We start from the raw sequence: 14,798 nt of genomic DNA on the forward strand, positions 1-14,798 counted from the left end.
ATATACACATATATAATAAATTATACATATACATGCAATTGAAGGTTTTTTATTACCTCATGAGTATAAGGTCTTTGTTTTTTGCTCAAAAATTAGTGATGGTTTCTTCAGGGGACCAAAGAACAGGAAAGAGTATAATGCTGATTTTATCCATATTAAAATCTTGTTTATCAATTATCTTAAAGCTAAATTAGAAAAAGGGACGTAACTGTCAAAAGTATAAGAGCGAATTGGTTATATTATAAAAGAAACACCCACTCTTTAACAGTAATACCACTGAAATGTTCATTAAACAGATAAAGTGGTGTTCCTTTATAATTTTCTGCAATGTGCCCTACTTGTCAATCACTGACAAAAAAAAAGGGCGTATGAATGTGCCAATCACTGCAGCACTGACATTTTCAGAGCTACATTAAAAAATTTCCTCACATAATCACAGACACTAAATTTGTGAACAACTATATTGGTTATATCATTATCTGCTCATTACTACCATATATTATATTTTATGTATGGACGCTTTCATACTTGCAAAACAAACCAAAAGTTTTCAAAAGTATGACCACAATAGGGGTTATTGCAATATTTATATTGAAGGTATAGGGAGAAATGCCTAACACAGGTGAAATTCACCTTGTTTTAGTATGGTATTGGTCTTCTTTGACAATGTTTTGGGTATTGAGGCTTGTTGTTTTCGAATTAGGTCAATTGAAGCAACAATGACATTTTATGATAAAGAAAGCAAGAAGCAATGTAAGAACAATAATTTATTTACATGTGCATCATAATTGGTAAAGCACTTTATATATACATTATTTACTTATTACCAAAATTATGTGAGATGGTAAGATAACTTTTGATCTTCTCCATTTCACAGATTAGGAACCTTATGCTTTGCAAGGTTGTGATCCTAAGATTTAAAATCTGTTAATTAGTAGATCCAACCATAAGTATTTTTTCCTATTGTTCTCTCCACTTCTTCACTATTCTCCAAATCCCATCGACAATTCAAATCAGCTAAAGTGCTCTGTGTATATAATGGTGCATAAACTCTCTCCCAGACTAATTAAATAAGAAACTCTTGGGGTGAGACCTAGTGATGATTTATTTAAAGCTCCACCGGTGATTCATACATTAAGGACAGGGTTAAGAACCGGGCCTTTATACCAACTATTCTGACACCCAATTTAGTGCTCTTTCTACCCTCCCACAATGCTTTTGATTAACAGCACCTAAAAATAAAATAAGCCTACGAGGTCCAAAAATGCAGCCTTTGACATAAGATAGCACAATGGCAAACATTATCAGTTTTAAAGGCAACAGTCTGGATTTCAATATCTGTTTGAGGACTTACTAACTGTGTGAACTTAGGTGAGTATTCAACTGCTATTATTGAATGAGTTCATGCATGTTTAGATCAGTGCTTGGCAAACAATAAATATTAACAAAACAACACAATCACGCTGTTATGTACTAAATGTTCTTGTTCATCTAAAATTCATATGTTGAAGCCATTACCCTCAATAAAATGTTACAGTATTTGGAGGTGGAGCCTTTGATAGGTAATTCGTTTTGGATGAACTCATGATAGTGAGGCTTCTGTGATGGTGTCAGTGTCCTTGTAAGAAGACGAGAGACCAGATAGCTCTCCTTTCTCCATGTGATGATACACTGAGAAGGCAGTCATCTTTAAAATAGGAAAGGGGCCCTCACTAGAATCTCATCATTTTGGCACCTGATCTCAGTCTTCCAGGCTCCAGAACTGTGAGAAAGACATTTCTGTTGGGTTAACCATTCGGGCTATGGTATTTTCCTATAGCAACCTGAGCTGGTTAATATGCATACTTATCATTCAATAAATATAGCTTTGAACATACTTGAAAATAATTTAAAGTCCTAGTTATAAACCAGAAGAATATCTGGACAGTCTAAAATTCTTAAGTTTACAACAGATCACAATAGGAGATAACGAGGATTTTAAAATGTCCCTAATAAGAAAGTAAATCCTTCCAATTTTACACTTAAAGAATCAATTTCTTTTCTGCCATCGCATTTATCTGTAAATTACAAGCCTCTGCTCATGTACCTACTGCTCTCTGAAGGCTGCTTTGCTCTTCATGTTTATCTCAGACTCTGTGTAATTATGGAACTGTGAGAGGTGTTTGCTTATGTGAAAAGCAGAGTTTTAAATTCTTTGTTAGAAGAGCTGCATGATTAATGAATAATAACTGAGTAATAGGGCCACAGCTGAGAATCATATGTTTAGAGATATTTATTTGAAACATTATTTTTTAAAGATGACTTTTGAATGATCAATACATCATTCACAGGAAATAATCAAAGGATTATTCATAAGAAAGTAAAACTGCATTTTTACTTATTTATTTATCAACGTTTTTTTTAAGTTCTAGGGTACATGTGTAGGATGCGCATGTTTGTTACATAGGTAAACGTGTGCCACGGTGGTTTGCTGCATAGATCAACCCGTCATCCAGGTATTAAGCCCAACACACATTAGCTGTTTTTCCTGATGCTCTCCCTCCTCCTCCTCCCTGACAGGCCCCAGCTTGTGTTGCTCCCAACAATGTGTCCAGACTACGTACACGGAAAACACATTTACTAATGTTTTAAACAAATGAAGGTTATTTCAATGTTATACAATATAGTGGTTAATTTACAATTAAAATTCAACATCTTTGCTCTAAAACCTACGGACAATTTTCTACTAATTAGAATTTCCTCTCTAGCCTCTCTGTCTCTTCTCAGAAACTCCTTTCCCTTACTCTATTCTCCAACTTCAAAGTCATCTGTAAGAACATCACTTTTCATTTTAGAACTTTATTTTTAACCTCAACTTTAAACTTTATTTTTTATTTTTTCACACAGAAAAATCTAACATCTACACTCCTTCTAACATCCACATATGTGCTCAAGGCTCACTTTTTCACCTCTCAAGTTTCACTAAAATATCTACTAAACACATAGCCAGCTATTTTTTAGAATCAAAGAAAAATAATAAGACAGGTGAAATTATAGTTTTATTTTGACTTACAAGTATGCATCCCAATCAGGGACCATGATCTTCTATTTGTTATTGTTTTTATTTGTTTGATTGGATATGGCATTATCTATGCAGAGATAACAAAGTTGAAATTCAATGTTTATAGGGTAGTCAGTGAATGCTTCTCTGGAAAAATTATTTATAAAATGTCTGGTGCATGATCAATATGGAACAAATGCTAATAATAAAATTATTTATTGTGTATGCTTGTTGAAGTTGCTAATCTGAGATCAGATTGGGCATTTTATTTCTGTTCAGCCATGTGTCCATGCTGTGTAAGTTTCCCTGACTAGCTTTGTAGAGTCCCCTCAAGCTTAGTCAGGAAGCAGCGATACTGCCTGTTTAGCTTTTGGCCAGTCATGGTCACAGCTGGAAAGATGAGAACTCTAAAGACTGCTGCTTTCAAGCTTTGTTGAGTTGCTTGTAAAATAAGTAATGTGTTCTTGGAAGCTAATGTAGCCAGTAACTATCACTCACCCAATAAAGTGCTATACTATTTGCCAGTATCTCCCTTTCTAAATTCAGAGTCATCATGTGCTTTCCTTGGAGAAATTACTGACAGGTATCTTTGTCTTCATTCCATCATGTCTCATCTTCAGAAAACACTGAAAAATTTTCTAATATTTAACTATGTAAATGGTACCCCTTCAATTTAACAAGATGAACGCCTCTGATACTTTTATGTATTTTTGGTTATTTTAGCAGGAATCTGAAAGATGAACAAATTAGAAGTCTGCGTTCTGTAGAAATTTTGCATTTCATAGAAAGTTTGCAAAGGTTTATTAAACACAAATTTTTCTTATAGTCAATGGATTGACAAATGTATATAAAAAATATTGAAAATTGGAAGACTGCAAGGAAGTCACAGGCCATTAGAGAGATACTTTAAATAACCAAGAATAGTCATACGTAGCACCAGCTAAATTAAATGGGTTTAATATGCTAGTTTCTGATGAATATCTTAAATTTAACACAAGGCATTCTTTTGGGGGTCATAAGGCATGGTTCTTAGTACTTTAAAGAAGTATAGTGATTTAACATAGATTTATATTTATTTATAATCTAGTACATAAAATAAAACAAAGATTTAAATCATTATGGGGCAAAAGTTATATGGTGTTTTAAATTCTATGGCTGTCAAAGAAAATACGTTATGCCTAGTTTGAGTGATTAGGTAAAGCTCCTAGAGATGGTAATATTTATGACAACACTGAATTAGAGGTAAGACGTAAGCAGGAGGAGATAAGTGAAATTTCAATGAGGAAAACAGCAAAAGCAAAGACAGAGTCAAGTATGGGCCAAGAATGATTGAACAAAAAGTCTGTGAAACATGCTATAATTTAGGTTATACAAAAAATATGTGAAGAGCTTATAGAAAGATATGTTGGATGACACAAATAGAACTGGAAAAGCTATTAGCTGTCTCTTTGGCAACCTGTGATAAGTTCAACATTAGCAACAAATAACATATACTGAATTGCTACTATAAAATTTGATTCAGAAGTGGGGTTCCAAAAGATTAGCTGGATTCAGCATAAAAGCCTGCAGACAAAACAGGGTATGCACAGAGAGAAAAGAGAACAAAAGTAAAACCATGAATCCCCTCAGTTAAAAGGAAAATTTGAAAATATTTGGAGAAATATAATATTAAGAAAAGAATAAGTATAGAACCAAGCAGTCGGAACAGGGCCTCATTACAAATGAAACTATTTGCGTGGAATATTTTGAAAAATACTTCAAAGTAAGTATAATGGCAGGATTTAGAAAGTAAGTACAAAACCTCTATTTTAAAAGAATTCAGTACATATAGAACAAGAATTCTCATGATTGAAGTAAAACATGTGATTTCTTAAAAAGAAGAACTCATTTAAAAACATAATTTAAAAATAAATAAATGGGATTAATTTTTTATTAGATGTGGTAAATGGGAGGCTGAAGGAATTAAAGCTTTCAGAATTTTAGAAAAGCAAAAGTCTTCAAATTTAAAACTGTAATTGGTGAACAGGAGAAATGAAAATCAATCCTTGCCTATAGAAATTCTAAGGAGACTCCAGTAAACCAAAAATATATAAAATATAGAATGCCTACAAATAAATGATAACTTCACCTACTCTCCAAAGCAACTTGACCAGAAGATCATTACAGTAATAATTTTAAAGTGCAGAAAAATATCTAATGATTAGTACAGAATTTTATTCCTAGCTAATTTACATTTCATAAAGAGAAGCAAAATAAAGATACTTGAAGATATACAAAAACTAAAAGCTTAGTATATATAACCTGTCAATAAAAGAAATAAAAATAAATGTACTTCAGCCAGCAGAAAAAGTAAACTCTGAGGAAAAGCACATGAAACAATTTAAAAAGTAAATGTGAAAATTAATAAATATGTAGGTAAATTGAACACATTTTTAAATTGTTTTATTACATTTAAAGTTTTGGAATACATGTGCAGAACATACAGGTTTGTTACATAGGTATACACGTGCCATGGTGGTTTGCTGCTCCCATCAACCCGTCATCTATATTAGGTATTTCCCCTAATGCTCTCCCTCCCCAAGCCTGCCACCCCCCGATAGGCCCCGGTGTGTGATATTCCCCTCCCTGTGTCCGTGTGTTCTCATGGTTGAACTTCCACTTATGAATGAGAACATGCGGTGTTTAGTTTTCTGTTCTTGTGTTAGTTTGCTGAGAATGATGGTTTCCAACTTCATTAATGTCCCTGCAAAGGGCATAAACTCGTCCTTTTTTATGGCTGCAAAGTATTCCGTGGTGTATATGTGCCACATTTTCTTTATTCAGTCTATCATTGATGGACGTTTCGGTTGGTTCCAAGTCTTTGCTAAGAAACAGAAAAACAATGAAACTAAACTAAACATATACTTTTAATTATAGCATTTCTATTCACATAAATGAAATAATAATGCTGACAGTGCATATAGGAGGAAATATAGGTTTTGGTGAGGAAAAAGATGTTTAGATGATTAAGAAACTTTTAAAATTTGACAAATGAAAGATACAGCATGTGGTTCAGTACTAACAATAAGAATTGTAAAATTATGAATAAAGCTATTTTAAATAAAAAAAAAAGAATTGTAAAATAGCAATCCCAATACATTTGAGAATCATTATAACAATCTACAATGTTCAACAACAAAAAAGCAATAATAGTATTCATAAATCTAATATTTAAAGATCTACTTAATTTGCAGAATCAATTCTTATGTCAAAACACATTCATTTTTCAATCCTTTTAAAATTTTTTCAATAGATTTTAGTTTTAGTATGTTTCTGTGTTTATTATGTCTATTCAAACATCTCTCATAGTGACAAAGTACAATCTTTGTCAAAAGAAGCTTATTACCAAAAGAAATATGATGAGGAAATATGACTTTTCTATATGTCAAGGAAATGTGATGGTAAAAACAAACACAATTTGTTATTTTAAGCATTTCATTTCAAATGGAAGTCTTTCTGCTGGAGAAATTATTTGTTTTACTCTTAGGCAGTTGTGCACCCTGCGGAGAATGAATGCATAGAGAATGTAACCTTTCTCGGGTCTTCATTTTAATCACACTCTTGCCTAATCTCCATTTTATTCCTCGGAGACATTAGTCATCCTTAAAGAATGCCTTCTTGTAATAAAAATGCACTGCATTGGGTTTAATGTGTTGACTTTTGCAAATATTTTTGTTGGGAATATTGTATTCAAGAATAATGTAAACAGAGTACTTTATAATAGTGTTTATATTATGAATGCTGCCAATGAAGGGAGATCACGCAATTGCCATCTGCAGGTTTTGCAGACATCTCACACATCTGCTATTGCTTCATGAAAGCCATGACATGTACACATAACTTCCAAGGCTTTTGATTATTCACACAAGATATGATCGATTAGCTGCTAAGAAAGTGGGTTTAAAAAACTTTTCCTGAGGGAAGCAGAGCAAGAAAAGAGCATTTTCTCAACTATCAATATATCTAGGGGCCACAATATTTAAGGAAAAGCAGGCTAGAGTACAAGAAAAGAACTACTGTTACTTCTGACATTGATTTTTTTCAAGTAGACATAAATATTTGACCTCCACCTTCATTGCCAATATTTCTATTTCTGTTCAGGTTAAATTTTTATCTTTCCCGAGATAAATCAGTTGGTGGGAGCATCTGACAAAGCATTTGCATCATCCTACTTAATCTCTCTAAAGAGGGCATCACAGTGCTTAAGTCGAATGCTTAGCCCGTTTACAGAGAGGATTCAGAAGAAAAGTAGTTTATGATTCTGTGTGTGTGTGAGAGAGAGAGACAGAGAGAGAGAGAGAGAGAGAGACAGAGAGAATTGGAAGAAAAGATGGGAGAGGTAAGAGAGAGAATATGCATGTGAATTTAATAGCACAAACAACATGCTGTAACATTCATTAGAAGATTATACTAGAGTTCACTTTGGGTTCTGTTTGAAAAATTTCTCTAAAAGCAGATATTTGTTTCCTAAGTCTGTGAACTCAAGCTCCCAATCACTGAACTCTGGGAGTTTTGTTACAGGAACATTTCTCTGGGACTCAGGAAATCTCACAGAGCTCCTTAATCACAATGTGTTTTTTACTTATGTGTTTGTTTCCTGTTGCAGTTATAACAAATTACCGCAAACATCGTTCTTAAAACAGCATAAATTTATTCTGTTTCTGTTCTGGAGGCCAGAAGCGTGAAATCTGTTCCACTGTGTCAAAGCCGAGGTGTCAGCGGGGCTGGTTTCTTCAGGAGACTCTAGGGCAGACTCCATCTCCTTGGCTTTCCAGCTGGTAGTGGCTGCCTGTATCCTTTGGCTAAGGACACTTTCTCTATCTTCAAAGCACAAAACTCCAATCTCTGCTTCCATCATCATATTGCCTCTTCCTCTCCAGCCCCTCTTGGATCGCCTGCTTCTTTACTTTAAGTACTCCTGTGATTGCATCATGTGATTGCATCATACCCACCTGGTAACCCAAAAGTATCACCCAAACTCAAGATCATCAACTTAATCTCATATGCAAAATTGCTTTTTCCATATAAGGTAACATATTAAGATGTGGATATTTGGGGGAGCCATGGTTAGCTATACTTTATAGCCAAAATCACTGGTTTAGAAAGTAGGTTTTTTATTTTCATAAGTAGCAGATTCAATATAAACCAAGTGTTTATTCTGCACTTAGGATGCAATAAAAAAGGCACGGACACCTGGACATGTATGTTTTGTACTTATGTAGTACTGTGTAACTTACATAAATATATGCATTAGAAGGAAAGGAATACAAATCAACTAGCTCAGCTCAGCATTAGGAATCTTGAGAAAGAAGAGCAAATTAAGCCTAAAAGAAGAAGAAATATTAAAAATTAGAATGAAACCCTACAAAACTGAGAAAAAATAGAGAAAGTAAATACAAGCAAAAGCTACTTTTTAAAACATCGATAAAATTTATAAACCTGTAGCCAGGCCAATCAAGACAAAAGTTGAAGAGACACAAATTACAAATACCAAAAATATAAAAAGACTTCTCTATTCTTACTTGTACTTGGAAAGGCTAACAAGGGAATAGTATAGGTAACACTGTGCACACAAACTTAAAAATACAGATATGATGGACAAATACTTTGAATGACACACCTACCAAAATTCACATAAGGAGAAATAGATACTATCGGTAGCTCTTTATCTACAGAAAATTATCAATAATCGAATATCTTCCAAAAAGAGAGCATGAATCTCAGATTTCACTGATGAATTCTTTAAAACATTTAACATGAAAACATATTTATTTTTTGTAATCTTCTCAAAAATAAAAGCAAAGGGATCAATCCTTATTCATTCTATGGGCCAACATTACCCAGATAAAGTTATTAGAAGAAAGAAAACTATGAATTGGTATCTCACAGAAAATACAGCCAAAAATTCTCAACACATCCAACAACGTGTGAAATGAATTATATAACAAGACCAAGTGGGATTTATTCCAGATATTCAAGGCTGTTTCAGTATTTACACTATATCAATGTAATCTACCATGTCAACACATTAAAGAAGAAAAATCATATTATTATACCCATTGAAGAAAACATGTGGCAAAATACAACATCCACTAATGATCTCATGACAAAGTTTCACAAATATTCCAATTGAGAAACAAATTTCTAGCAGTACTCCTTAAAACTGCCTAGGTCATCAAAACCAGGGAACCTTTGAAAAACTGTCACAGAAGAGAAGACAAAGGAGACATGATGACTAAATGGAATGTGGAATCCTGGATGGGATTCTGGGACAGAAAAAGAACATCACGTAAAATTAAGGAAATCTGAATAAAGTAGGCATTATAGTTCATCTATATATATCAGTATTAGTTCATTAATTGTGACAAGTATGCCATACTAATATGAAGTACTAAGAGTAGGAAAAACTGAATGTGAGGAATATGCAAATTCTCTGTACTATGTATAACAACTTTTCTGTAAATCGTAAGCTAAAGTTATATTAAAACTTTAAAAAGTTTATTTAAAAACAACCATCAAAAATTTGAATGTGTTCATATAATTCTCTCAATTTTTTTTCAAAAGAATACAATTTCTGCCACAAATATAACTGATGTTATTTTGGGGGATGTGGAGGATACTCATTAATTTAGATTATAAGGGGGAGAGTTTAAAAAAATACTAGATAGTAGTATTACAACTTACAAATATAATTTTGGTCAGTTGCTATGATTGTTGAAAAATCAGCTTACAATTTAGCCTTTAAAATATTTGTCCTTATGAAAAAGAACTGGAAGATTTGTCCTCTGCTATAACATTTTTTAACCTGAAAATTTCCTTGCTTTTGACATTAATATTTTAAATTATTTTTAATCCTAAACAGATTCAATTAGTGTATTACTATTAAAGTAACATGCCTTATTTCAAATAATTCTTTTTAGCACATAAAAGTGTGTGAGTGTGTATTTTGGCAGAACATATATTTTTGCCAGCAGATTCTATGAATTACTCATAGTTTTGAAATGTAGCAACTCATCGAATAAGGAAGAAGTCATATAAAAATACTACTTCTTCTCTGAGGATAGAGCCAAGTAGCTATCTTCCACATGCTCCATGAAAAAGTAAATAGTTTAGCTACGGAGAAATTATTACTTCATTTCATTTATTCTCCTCTCTTCAATCCAAAAGGCACTAAATAAATTCTTTCTTACATACTCAAAGGCAGTGTGTGTGTGTGTGTGTGTGTGTGTGTGTGTGTGTGTGTTTGTGTGTGCATGCATGCATATATGTATTTATTTGAGACATTGGAGTGACTTTTACTTTGTTTCCATTTGATACCATATAAATAAGATATATTTAAAAATACTAAGCAGTACTATTTTATTGAGAAGGACACATAAGCTGCTTACATGAACGTTGTAGATATTGAAGACAGGAAACTAGCGTTGTGGTTTTTCTCATTTCCCAACATAACTTTTCAAGAAGTTAGGAAATGAGGATTGATATCTTTAAAATCAAAGCTGAATCATCTCATGACTTAATCCTTTCAGCATAATCCAGCAACAATTTTTGTCCCTGCCTATTTTAAAATATTCTCAGTTATTATAAAATGCATTACCTTCCAAAGAAGCAAATGTATCTTTAGACATTTCTGCAAGTTAGAAAATTTCTCGTAAATCCTGAACTGTGTTATCTTTCTCTTAGTCTCTCATTCCTTTGTCTATGCTTCTGGGCTGCATTTTAAAAAAGAAAAAGAAGAAAATTCTAACCTTTTGTGTCTTGGTGTTCACTGCAATTCATCATCTTGATAACTGTCCGCAGAACGCTTTCCGAAGTGTCCATATCTCTAAGGAGGTTAAGGACAGAAAATAGATATATGAAATATGCTATAAATTCTGAAAATTATGAGAGTGTTTTTCAAAGAGGAGATTTTGAAGATGACTAATATTATTCTTGGTTTAAGTTCATTGTAGTAATGTCACTCTTCAAGAAATAATACTGAGGTAACAAATTGTCTACAGTTTTAAAGTCCTATGGGCACATTTAACAATGCCCATTTAGCTATTTAAAAATAACTAAAATATAGGCTATTTCTTGCACATAAGTGTGAGTTTATTGTCAAATAAATAGCGTATATTTTAGTTATCTTTATAAAATATTGGAAGATGAAACAAATATGACATATTTTTAAATGATAAATGTATAACCTATTTGTTAAATAATACATTTGCTAAATTTTAGCTAACATATCATAATCAGTATATTTATTTTTCAGAAAACATATGAAAATACTAACTTTGAAGCACTTTAGCTTTTTTTTTTCTTTTTTAAAATGTGTCTTAACAGGGTGTGGTGGTGCACGCCAGTAATCCCAGCTACTCGGGAGGCTGAGGCAGGATAATTGCCTGAACCCGGGAGACAGAGGTTGCAGTGTGCTGAGATTATGCCACTGCACTCCAGCCTGGGTGAAAGAGCAAGACTCCATCTCAGGAAAAAAAAAAAAAAAAAAAAAAAGAAAAAAAGAAAGGGTCTTGTTTATTTGGCCCTTTTCTCTTCCATATATGTATATATATATGTCATATATAGATAGAATATATTTTTAGAGTTTTGCAAATTTAACAACTTCATTAGTTTCTCCATGTTTTACTTGTCTTAATTTTATTTATCTGCAATTTAGGGTAATAACATCCACAGTAATTTGTCACATAGCAGTTATTTTTCTCAAACTTGAAAACTTTATTAGAGGCAAACTGCATACTTAAAACAGAAATTGAAAGTTGAACAAAGAAAGAAAGAAAAAAATTTTGGTGTGACCTGTTCTACGAAACATTAGGGATTAATTTTTACTTTCACATCATAAACTTCATATCTGGGCAGAGGAATTCATTGTGTTGCAGCTTAAGCAACATTAAATTTTAAAACACCACAATGATTTCATCCTGTGAGCATTTGCAAAACTTTTATATTTTAGCCCAGTTGCATATTTAATGGCTTATACTCTACTAGGCAGCAGCGGCATTATGAAACTTCTGAATAATTGAAGTCTATAAGAATGACATATAGGAATGTTATTAGGATTTTTCATTTTTTATTACAGTCAATTAGACACTGATATGCTAATAACTTTTGAGGTTGTGCATTTATCTGCTTAAAAGAGCAGGCAGGGAAAAAAATATCTGTGTTCTAAGCCATAGACTATAGAAATATTCACAACCAAAATTTCAAAGATCCTGTTTACTCAGCAGATTAAGGGAACTCTGGTGACAAGAGTGGCAAATGTTTTAGCTGTTATTCACTAAGCCTCTTAAATAACATTAATGAATGCAACATCTAAATTACTCGTCCTAGTAAATCTGTACTTTTCTAGAAATTTATGCCTTCTCAGGTAAAACACAAGCATATCACTTCAAGGTAAAATTTGGGGCTCTCAGGGCTTTATTCTGTCTGCAATTGTAGTTTGCAAAAACTGTATATCAGTACTGGGTAATTGCTAATGAATTAGCTAACTATTTACATCTTTGAAGTTTGTAGAAATAATTGGCATTTATACATCAGTGCTTATCCATCAGGTCATATTATGATCTGGCTGTCTTGAAATACAGTCCTTTCTGGCCATCTTGAAATCGGTTCCTAGTGATTTAAAAGTCTGAGACTCACATTGTGTTTTCTTGATTTCTTTCCCTTGTTCTTGACTCAACCCTAACTGGATTAGGCTGGCCTATCCGCTCATTGTATCACCTCTCTGTCAGCCACAAAGAAAGTCACACATTTTAGCTGATTTTTAAAGCCATTCCTCAGAGCTTCTCCTACTCTCCCTACTCTCCCATTTGGTCAACGACAGGGATGGGAGGCAGGGAAATTACGGGCTGAAGAGGGCAGGTCCCTGGTGAGGGCCCCACCCTCAAGCTGAAAAGCCTGAAACAGCAGCCCAAAGTGAGAACTTAACATCCCAGTTTTCTCACTCAAATGTTGCCTTTTCCAGAACCACCCATGGCCCACTCCATGCCCTCATCTTGTGCCCGTGAAAACTGCAGGCTCAGCCAGCAAAGGCAGGAGAAGCAGCTGGACATCAGAGAGAAGTGCCTTACTTCAGAGGGACAGCTCGATGGTGTAAATTTCAAGAAGAATCCCAGGAGACAGCTGGACTTTGAGGGAAGATTACCTTCCTTCTCTGTCTGCTTTTCAGCTCCTCTTGCCTCTGAGAGCCACGTCCAACAGCAATAAAATCCCCCACATTTACCATCCTCCAATTCGTTTGTGCTACTTCATTTCTCCTGGATGCTTGACAACAGCTCAGGTGCAGTGAGTGTGGATGCAAAAGGCTGCCACACTGACCCTTTGCCCTCGCTGGCAGAAGGTAGCCGCCTTATGCTAAAAGACATAGGGTCCACTGGCTTAAGCTTAACACTTAAGCCATCCACAGAGGGCAGAGCTAAAAGAGTACTGTGACAGTTCCTCTGGGGCTTCGGGGGTAGTGGGCACCCCCGCCCCGCCGATGCTGCTGTGGGGCCGGTACAGAATTCACTCCTGCAGGTGCCCAAAAGTGCTTCCCCAGCTCCTCCTGTACCTGCTCACCTGTGCTCCCCCTCCCACGAGGGGTGGAGCGCAGCGGGTTCAAGTGAGTGGAATTTGCCCCTGCTGGCGCCAACACAGTTGGCTTGTTCCAGCACCCATGCACTCCAGTTCCCGCCCACAAAGCGGTCAGGGAACTATCTGGCTTCGTCACCACAGGCTTTGCTTCACACTTACTCTGAACTCGGCTTCACACATCTACTCCAATGTCTTTGATTCTTGTTTTCCAAATGGGCCGGCTCTGAAAGTTAATTATTCACAATGACATATCTGAACCCATCTGTCCTCAACTCTACTGCTATTATAGATTTTTTTGAAACAATAGTAATTAACATTTATTATGTACTTTTTACTGTACTAAGTGCTATAACTTCATTAGTGAACAAGCTTAACACCAAGAAGCCTGTGATCTCCTTGAGAAGATCAAACAAATAAAAGTAATTAGGATTCAGTGTGTTAAGTAGCCATGGAATTCGATCAAATCCAGTCATAATGAAGTAAAGAGAGGTTTGTCTAAGCAACTTGTTACATAAGTGAAGAAGAATGAGAACCAGGCACAGTGGCTCATACCTATAATCCCAACACCTTTGGAGGCTGAGGCTAAAGATCACTTGAGGCCAAGTTTGAGACCACCTTGGGCAACATAGTGAGACTTGTCTCTATAAAAAGTACAAAAATAAAAAATTAGCTGAATGTGGTGGTGCATGCCTATTGTCCCAGCTACTTGGGAGACTGAAGTAGGATGGTCACCTGAGCCACAGGCTTCAAAGGTACAGTGAGTTATGATGACACCACTGCACTCCAGACTGGGTGACAGAGCAAGACCCCACCTCTAAAAATAATTATTTTTAAGTAATAAAAAAAAGAAAGACTTGTAGTTATCCAAGGAAAAAGGATGGGTGTATTAGTTTTTTAGGGCTGCTGTAACAAAATATTACAAACTGGGCAGCTTATACAATAAAAATTTATTTTCTCATAATTCTGAGGTTAAAAAGCCAAGATCAAGGTGTTGGCAAGTTTTGTGTCTTTTGAGGCCCCTCTCCTTGGCTTGTAGATAGCCACCTTCTTGCCATGTGCTTATAAGATCATTTCTCTGTGAGTGCATCCCCGGCATCTCTTTCTCTTATAGGAACATCAGTCATATTAGATTAAAAAGTGTCTCTCTACT

General features: G+C 34.6%; 1 long non-coding RNA gene across 1 annotated transcript; it reads left to right on the plus strand.

Moving 5' to 3' along the window:
* The first annotated feature begins 9,327 nt into the window (after window positions 1-9,327).
* On the plus strand, window positions 9,328-13,302 carry LOC129528039 (uncharacterized). The gene is made up of 2 exons (XR_008673189.1): window positions 9,328-9,393; window positions 13,041-13,302. It is a non-coding gene; the product is annotated as an uncharacterized lncRNA (long non-coding RNA).
* Window positions 13,303-14,798: the final 1,496 nt, after the last annotated feature.

Source organism: Gorilla gorilla, chromosome 19, assembly GCF_029281585.2.
Source record: "Gorilla gorilla gorilla isolate KB3781 chromosome 19, NHGRI_mGorGor1-v2.1_pri, whole genome shotgun sequence".
Classification (NCBI taxonomy): Eukaryota; Metazoa; Chordata; class Mammalia; order Primates; family Hominidae; genus Gorilla; species Gorilla gorilla.